The sequence below is a fragment of the Hibiscus syriacus genome, unplaced genomic scaffold, assembly GCF_006381635.1.
Source record: "Hibiscus syriacus cultivar Baekdansim isolate YM2019G1 unplaced genomic scaffold, ASM638163v2 tig00110342_pilon, whole genome shotgun sequence".
Classification (NCBI taxonomy): domain Eukaryota; kingdom Viridiplantae; phylum Streptophyta; class Magnoliopsida; order Malvales; family Malvaceae; genus Hibiscus; species Hibiscus syriacus.
In genome coordinates this window covers 237,708-246,724 of record NW_024062693.1, presented here as the reverse complement: position 1 = coordinate 246,724, position 9,017 = coordinate 237,708, and positions in this window count along the sequence as shown.

The following is a 9,017-nucleotide window of genomic DNA, read 5'->3' as shown; positions in this document are numbered from 1 at the left end:
ATATATATATATATGATTCTCAAATACTTAAAGCATATAATAAAATTCTCATTAGAAATTTGTAAGTCTTGATTAATCTAATAATAATATTTTAAATAGGTATTGGCAGTGATGGAATTTGGTGGTTAAGTTTTGGGGGATCGGCTTAAATTTTAAAGAAATTTAGAGGTTTAAATTAAATTTTTTTTTAAAAAAAAGTGAAGAGTTCAACTTACATTTTTTTAAATCGGGGTTAACTAATTTTTTAAAAATTTTGAGAAGTTTAATGAAAATTTTTAAAAATTATGGAAGGGATTTAATTAAGAATATTAAAAAAATTTAAAACTTAATTTGAATTTCTAACATTTTGTGGGGGTTATATTAAATTTAAAAAAAATTAAGGATTTAAATCATTTTTTTTAAATTTTGGGGGACTTTGGCTCAAATATGTCTATGTTGTGTTCTGCCCATGCGTATTGGTTAAATAATTATATGGTGATAAAATCATGTCTAGATTACGTACATGTATGATATAAAAATGTATGATATGTATAGTGTTGATTGATGTATATGAAAATAAAAGTATATTGACTTTATTAATTCGATTCTATAAATATGATGGATTTATCTTTGTGTTTATATGTTACTTGTATATATTATGTTTAAAATATGTTTTTTTAAAGGCTTAATTATAAAAGAAGTGCCCAAACTAAACCTTTTTACGAATTTGTAACATCCCGAAATCTGGGTCAGTGACTAAAATGAGAATTTTAAAATTTAGGGATCAATTTAGGAAAAATTGAAAGTTCAAGGATTTTAATAGGAATATTTTATTATTTGATAAAAGGGTAAATATGAAAGGATTGTAAGAGTATTATGGTAATTTGGATTGGATGATATTTTTATCTCCCTTATTTAGGAAGATAACACGTGGGGATGGGGAGAGTTATCTGGAAAGCTTATCTCTTCTTCTTCCTTCTTCACGTTGACTTCCATCTTTAAAGGTAAGTTTGATTTAGTTGTCGATTTCTTGAATTCTTAAGTTGGATTTGAGTCTTTGGGGGTTATATAAGCTTAAGGAAAGCTTATATAAGTTTAAAACACCAAGAAGAGAGTATTAGAAAGGAATTTCTATTAAGAGTTAAGAAATGAACTTTTGTTATAAAAAGGTTTTTGAAGTCCTAAGAATGAATTTGACTTGTCAAAGGGTTAATTAAGAAGTTAGAGGTGATAGAATTGAATTTAGAACACATGGAAAATTTAATGAAATTCTTTGATTCAAGAATTATGGTGAATTATGGGAGATGGTAAAGTATTATAGTGTTATAAGAAGGTTTACATATGTATAGATAAGTTTTAAGGTACAAGGAGAGATTAATAAGTAGAATTTGGGGTCAAAACAAGACATATTTGTGCTCAAGATGGAATTTATGGGTTGTGTGCATCGATGCATCTTCAATGTGTATCGATGCACTCTCAAATAAATGAACATCGAATGCAATTAGTGCATCGATGCATAAGGAGTGCATCGATGCACCCCCTTAAGAATAAACATCGAAGGTGATTTGTGTACCGATGCACAGGTAGTGCATCGATGCACACGTTAAGGAATGCATCGATACACTGTAGAATGCATCGATGCATACCTTTATTAAAAGATAAAAATAGCCTTTCTTTTGGTCTAAGAAATGATAGATTAGAATATATCAATTGGATACTGATATGTATCAATGTATGATTATGTAGATATAGAGTACGAACAAGTTCTGGGATGACTATCAAGTTAAGATTCGATTGAAAAAAATGAAATCATAAAAGAGGATTGGAACTTAGTAAGGCCAAGGTGAGTGCATACTATTGGAATATATGTACTTTTACATGGGAATTGGACTTATGATAAGTCTGTTCCAGATATTTTGTATATATGATAGCATGAGTCGAAGCATGATTAAGATTGCGTGCTATGTGAATGTGACATGCTTGCATTACATGTTATGTGATGTGCATTTATGTGTTATATGATAACGATTTATGAAGCAATATAAGAATATTATCTGAGTTATTGATTATTAACTTCTAAGATTGCATGCATATGTAATATAAGTTATAAGATGAGAAAGCATATATTTATATGTATATGAGAAGATATAGGAACAAGAAATAAGTCAAGTAATAAAGGAATATGAAATTGTATGAAATGTGACATAAGCTGTGTAATAAAGTCATAAGGAGTGAAATAAACATGTGACCTAGGTTGTAAGTTAAAGCATTATTTGATATAAGTAACTGTGATAATAAGATAATCAAGTATAGGTTATATTATATGGTATAAGGGTTTATATAAGAAAATGATATAAGACTTTAGGAGAATAGTATGTAAATTAGGGTGCATAAATATAAATGGTGATACCAAATTATAAGTTAAGTGTTTAGAGAAGAATTATATTTAAAAGAAACTATGCTATAGGAGTCATGTGACATGAAGCTAGATAAATGGATTAATTTAGTATATAAATTATATGTTATGATATAGATTACATGATCAATATAAATGCAGGATAGTGTAATAAATTATATGAATTGATATAATCAATTATGTGATAAATGGAAAAGTGAGTCAAGATAAGTATTGACTTATAGGATAAAATGAGATTATATGAACATGTAATATAACTTTATGAGGAAGACTTAGGTGTTATATGATTTAGGTATGAAAATGATATATATGTAAGTGAATTATGTGATTATGTGACAATGGGTGAAATGGAGTAAATTATGTAATTATAAAGTATGTGAATATATGTATATAAAATAAGTCACGTGACTATTGAGCTATATGAAATCAAGTGATAAGAAGGTTATGATAAGAAGTTATAAGAGTATATGTTTATGAGAAAATATAAGAATAAGTTATAAGGTAGGTGATATGTGATTTATATGGAATTGTTCTACGTGCAAGTGATTATATGCATAATTCATCCATGTTTTAATATGACATTATGTGTAATGAGCGGTATTACCAAAGGATAATGCTAAGTGATCATATGTGTACATGTGAAGTGAATGATGTGTTATATGATGAGTAATAAGAGAGAGATGAAAATGTGAAGTGTATCCATTATGTGGAATTACCAAATCATATGTGTACATTATGTGTAATGATGTGATATATATTATCAGTGGTTCTTCGGGAGATAGTGGTCCTTTGGGACATAGTGGTCCTTCGGGACAAATATTCAGTGTCCCTAGTGGGAATTATTCGAGCTGTGGTGACAACATCTGTGTACAACCTCAGTGTACTCACGTACCTTTTGTTCTCAATAATGTACATGGGAAATTCAAAGATAAAATTTAAGTGAAATTTGTATAAGAGGATTATTTGCATATGTGTATAACATGATCATATGTGTTATATTTTAGTAGACAAACGTAAATTTCACTGTTATGTTTGATTCTTTATGAATTGCTCTAAGTTATTGATGATGTGCACATTTAGTGAATATGAGATTATATGATTAGAAGGTTTGATAATAATGCTAAGTGTGAAGATGATAATATACAGGTGCATGTATGTATATGTTATATGAAATATTATATGTTTGTGAATGGTAGAATCATATTAAGTGTTCATGCGTTGCTCTGAGTTAGAGTTTCTATTATATGTTTTTTTATGCCTCACTAAGTCATCGACTTAGCGTGTGAGTGTTTCACACGTAGGTTCTGGATAAATGAGAAGAGAAGCGAGTTGAAGCTAGACATGTCAGACTCTCCTTTCCACAAATCAGATCAGAATTGCAGTTAAGTGTATGTATTTGGTTGTTTATAGTGTGTTGGCATGTAACAAAATTGTGAATTTTTGAATGCTCTGATTAATTTGGTTCAAATTGGGTCTAACTTGTGTAAATTAACATCTTTTATTTTAATGAAAGTTTAAAACTTTTCATGCTTTTCTTTAATAGTCAAAGTTTGAAAAGTCAATGTGACACTTCGGACTCGTATCCGGGTTAGGGGTGTTACAGAATAGGTGCCTAAACTATTTTTTGAATGATGCAGGTGCCCAAACGTTACCACTTTAGGTGCCTGGTTCGTAACTGCCATTAATTTTCTCCATTAACTAACACTTGTCACATTATGGTAATTTGGAAATTTATTTATTTTTTAAAATTAAAAGTATTATTATATTTATAAAAAACCTAATTTCTCATAATTACAAAAAACCCTAATCCCTAACAATCATAAGTTCCTACCCCTAACCCGTCGCTATCCCTTTTCGGCCACAAGCATCACCGTCAACGTACTCCTTGCCATCCTCCTAATCATACATCGTTGTAATTGTGACTGTTGGCTGTCGAAATCGTGCGGGATCACAATTTTCATCATAGGGTCTGACAATATAAAACATCAATTGACCATCGATCGATAGCGATTTTGTAGGGGTATTGATCGCCAGGGAAGGCGAGGTTGGGTGGAGATTCATCGACGGTAAAGGACACCGGTTGGAGTTGGTTTAAGGGTTGAAATGAAAATTTTCAAAGTTTTAGGGTTATTTCAAAAAAAATATAATTTTAGTTTTTAATTTTGAATAAAAAATTTAAAATTACCAAAATGTGGTATGTGTCACTTAACGAAGGAAATTAATGGAGTTTACGGCCCGAGTACCTAGTGGTGACATTTATAACGTTAGACACTATGATCATTCAAAAAATAGTTTAGGCACTTATTCTGAAAAGTGATATAGTTTGGGCACTTATTTTATAATTAAGCATTTTTTTAAATATTTATTTTTAATAATTAATAATTTATTATTTTATAATTTTAAACATTTTTCATTTTTAATGGTGTTTTAGTATTTTAGTTATATTTTTAGTAATTTTTTTTTATTTTTTTTTTAATATTTGTATATTTTTTAAAATTTTTGAATATTTTTAAATTCACAATTTTAAATTTAAATTAATTTTTTCAAAAAAAAGTAACTTAGTCTTTGAATTTTCTAAAAAAAAATTAATTTAGCTATTGAAATTCGATCAAAAAAACCAATTTAATCCCTTTATCAAATCATCACTCACTGTGTACTAGGGATGGCAAGCATGCGGGTCAGGTGTGGATACCCCCTCCCCCATCCCTATACCCATCTAATATTTTTCAATCCACCACCCGCCCACCACCCATGATGGGTACAAATTTTCAAATCCACACCCGCCCACGCGGGTACATTCTCAAATCCATCCCCACACCCACTAGCGACGTACCCGTCTAGACCCGCTTGACAGCAAACTTAAGTTATACATAAGCAACAAACATAAAAAATCATATCCATTAAGAAACATAATAAAATAATCCAAGGATTATCTAAGTTAAGTGTTAATATAGATCTTAAAATACATAAAACACCATAATAAAGGACATAATTAAAGTCTAGAAACATAAATGACAAACACATAATGTTTTTGTTCTTTGGCACAACATTCTAAAATTTCAGGCAATATTTGTGACATATAATACTCCAGTATTACAATCATCATTCTCTATTTCCTCCAACTGAGAGCGCTCTAATTTAAATTCACTACTACCTACATATATAATAGAAAGTAAAACTAATATAAGTTAGTAACTAAACTTTAATAAGATACAATTTGACAGCTAATATAAACTAAATAATAATATTACCTTTAATATCGGCCCAAAGCCAATTTTGAGCATACATTAATGCTTCAATCGTCTCCGGAAGTAGTCGACTACGATAAGGACTAATTACTCTTCCACCTATATTGAATGCAGATTTTGATGGGACAGTGGAGACAGGAATGCCCAAAATATCATTTGCTATTTGTTGGAGAGTTGGATAAATTACATGTTATATCTTATACAATATTAGAATTTATAAATTAGTCTCTAAAATTACACCTAAATTCATAATGGTCCAAAATTTAATGGATATTTAGCTGGGCGGGCGAATGTGGGGCGGGCGGATGCGGGGCGGGTAATGTCTCAAACCCATTACCCGCCCACCACCCGCGACGGGTACCACTTTCTAAATCCATACCCGCCCACTACCCGCTAAAATTATACCCATCCCCGCCCCAATTGGAGCGGATGCGGTGCGGAATCCACGAAACTATACCCGTTTGCCATCCCTACCGTGTACTATCACATTAATACATTAGTTTGTCATATCAACATCGTAAACTACAACATCATTATAATTGTTAATGTTAGATTTCATTAGTTAAAAGGTCAAATTAATTTACTTTACAAGGGTCGCATTAAATGAAAAAAATTCACCTTAAAAGCTAAAACAATCTATAAGAAAAACAGTTCTCTTATTATTCACATTTAGGACAAACATTCCTTTAAAAAAAACATTTAGGAGAAAAATAAAAGTTTTACAACAAACAAATGAAACGAAATTTAATCAATCTCGAGGAGGTAACAAGAGAGATGAAGATGCAGAAGAACTCGAGGATGAAGGAAACTGTGCGGAATTGGTGCTACCACTATAACTGCTGTAAGGTTTAATGGAGGAACAATCAATGGTGGAGCATAATACATCGGCACTGGCATCTTCGACGGGAGAATCGGCAATGGAGCTTCAAAATTAAGTACATGAATCGCTTGCTGTATCGACGGCCTCGAATTCTCGTTCGGGTGTGCACATATAGCCCCACGATCATCAATTGCTCCATTTCTTGCTTTGTAAGTTCTCCTTTAAGCCTTGGGTCGCAAGCTTCGAGCAATTGGCCTGTTCCATAAAGATCCCAAACCCACTCCACCAAATTCACTTTTCCCTCACCGGTTTTCGGTTCGATCGGTTTCTGTCTGCAAGCGAACTCCAAAGTGACAACGCCGTAGCTATAAACATCTGATTGTTTGCTAGCTTTTCCAGCCATGTGACACTATGGAGCAAGGTACCCCATTGTGCCAGCCAACACGGTCGTTTCCTTTCGAATGGTCCACGAGCCTCGCTAGACCAAAATCTCCGAGCTTGGCGTTGAATTCAGAGTCCAACAAGACGTGCTTGATTTGATATCTCAATGCACAACACATTGTTGCCACGAGTCCCGAGGCTAGTCCTTGAGAGATTCTGAACCTTAAATCCCAAGGCAACAATGTTAAATGTTCTTTCTTTTTGCACCCAATGTTCAGGCTGACAGCTTAGAAGAGGCAATTAACATTTTTAATAGAAACAAGTACATCCTGGATCAAACCCTCTTTCTTCCTCATCTACGTTACATATCCATGTTTGTTTTACGTGCAAGTTGTGCTTATACAGATATGGCAATGGTGCTTCTATATTCACTTCATCCGGTGCAGCTGCGAGGAAATTCCAGACCGAGGTTGACGCTGGGCAGGTAAAACTATGGACAAATTGCACGACCCATACGACGAGGTTTACTGCAAGGTCATTTCTCTTGCAGTAACATGTTTCTTCTTATATTTAGGTTGGCATCAATGTTCCCATACCAGTTCCCTTGCTATTTTTCTCATTCATCCGCTCCAAGGCATCTTTCGCTGGCGATCTTAATTTTTATGGTAATATATACATTCTCGTTAACGTAGTTCTTCTACTTGCCATCTGCTAATGTCGCCCGTTTCTCTCGACGACTTCCTAACCTTGAAGCTTATCCTCACTGCAGGCAAGGCTGGAGTTAGTTTCTACACCCAGATTAAAACCGTGACTCAACAATGGAAGGATTTACCCAGCGGCGGTGGAGTTTCGCTTGCGATGCCGACATCTCAGAAGCTGTAATCATGCTGCAGGTTTGTTCTTTGAAGATAGTAATGTACGCTCTCTGTCATCAACTAATTCAGTGTTACTTTTGTATATTTCAATGTTTGGAAAATGGGATTTGACTGTAATTAGCTTTATTGGTAATAATTATAATAGTGTGATGAGGTCGAATTCCATGGGAGTTTGCCGGTGGGGCTGGACACAAGTTTCACACCAATGAAACTACTCCATGATTAGGTCATGTTAGTATTTATCTTTTTAATTCTACGGCTTTTCCTTAAGGTATTAGTTTAATCATTCATTAGCTAATCGAACTCTATCGATGCAGTGACAAATATAAGATTTTATGTTTTGGGACGAACTTATAATATTTTAAAATTTAAATTTATAAAATCTTAGAGATAATAAAAACATATTATTAATAAAAATATAAAAAATATATGAAACTTATAAAATTAAATATTTTATATGCAGAAATTTGAATGATTAGATACAATTTGTTATGACTTTTTCTTTGTGATTCACTACGTAACATACTTTATTTTTTGTTTACTTTATAATTATTTTGAATTTTATATTATTTTTCAGATCAGTTCATTACAAATTCAAAATGCATGTAAAGTATGATTATTTGGATTTCATGATAACCACTTTGAATATGAAAAGCAGCAACAACAATAGAAAAACAGTCTTTTGAAAATACAACACTATATTTGAATTATTTGATTTTTTTATTAATTTGGGATAAGAACAAAATAATATATGTTCAAAAATAACTTTCAATTATTTGATATTAAAAGTTTACACTTCTAATATACATGGAGTTCGAATTCGATATTTCAAGAAATAATAATAATTTCTTTATCACCGTGGTTGCTTATTTCATGCATTAATATGTATTCTTTAACAATTTAAAAAGGAACTATTAATTAATATGATGAGTAATGCACCATTTGATTGATTCATACTTCCACTTCTATTGATACATCTTTCCACTAATACCGCAAAGCACCACATTTTACTTGATCTGACGTAGAATTACATTATTTTAATACATTTTTCACTGGTCAATCAATAAGATTTTTTCATTTTTTTCCTCTTAATTGTGTGTTAATTCAAATAAGTAATTCATTTATTCGAATTGAAGTGGACTTGAATTTTTGTGAATTGAGTATAAAAAAATATTAATAACAAATGGATGTAATTACCCTCTAGATCCCAAAAATAAACAAATTAGTCTATCTAAAAATCACAAAATAATCCTCCATTTTTAAAATATAAAATATTTTAAAACATTATAAAAATATAA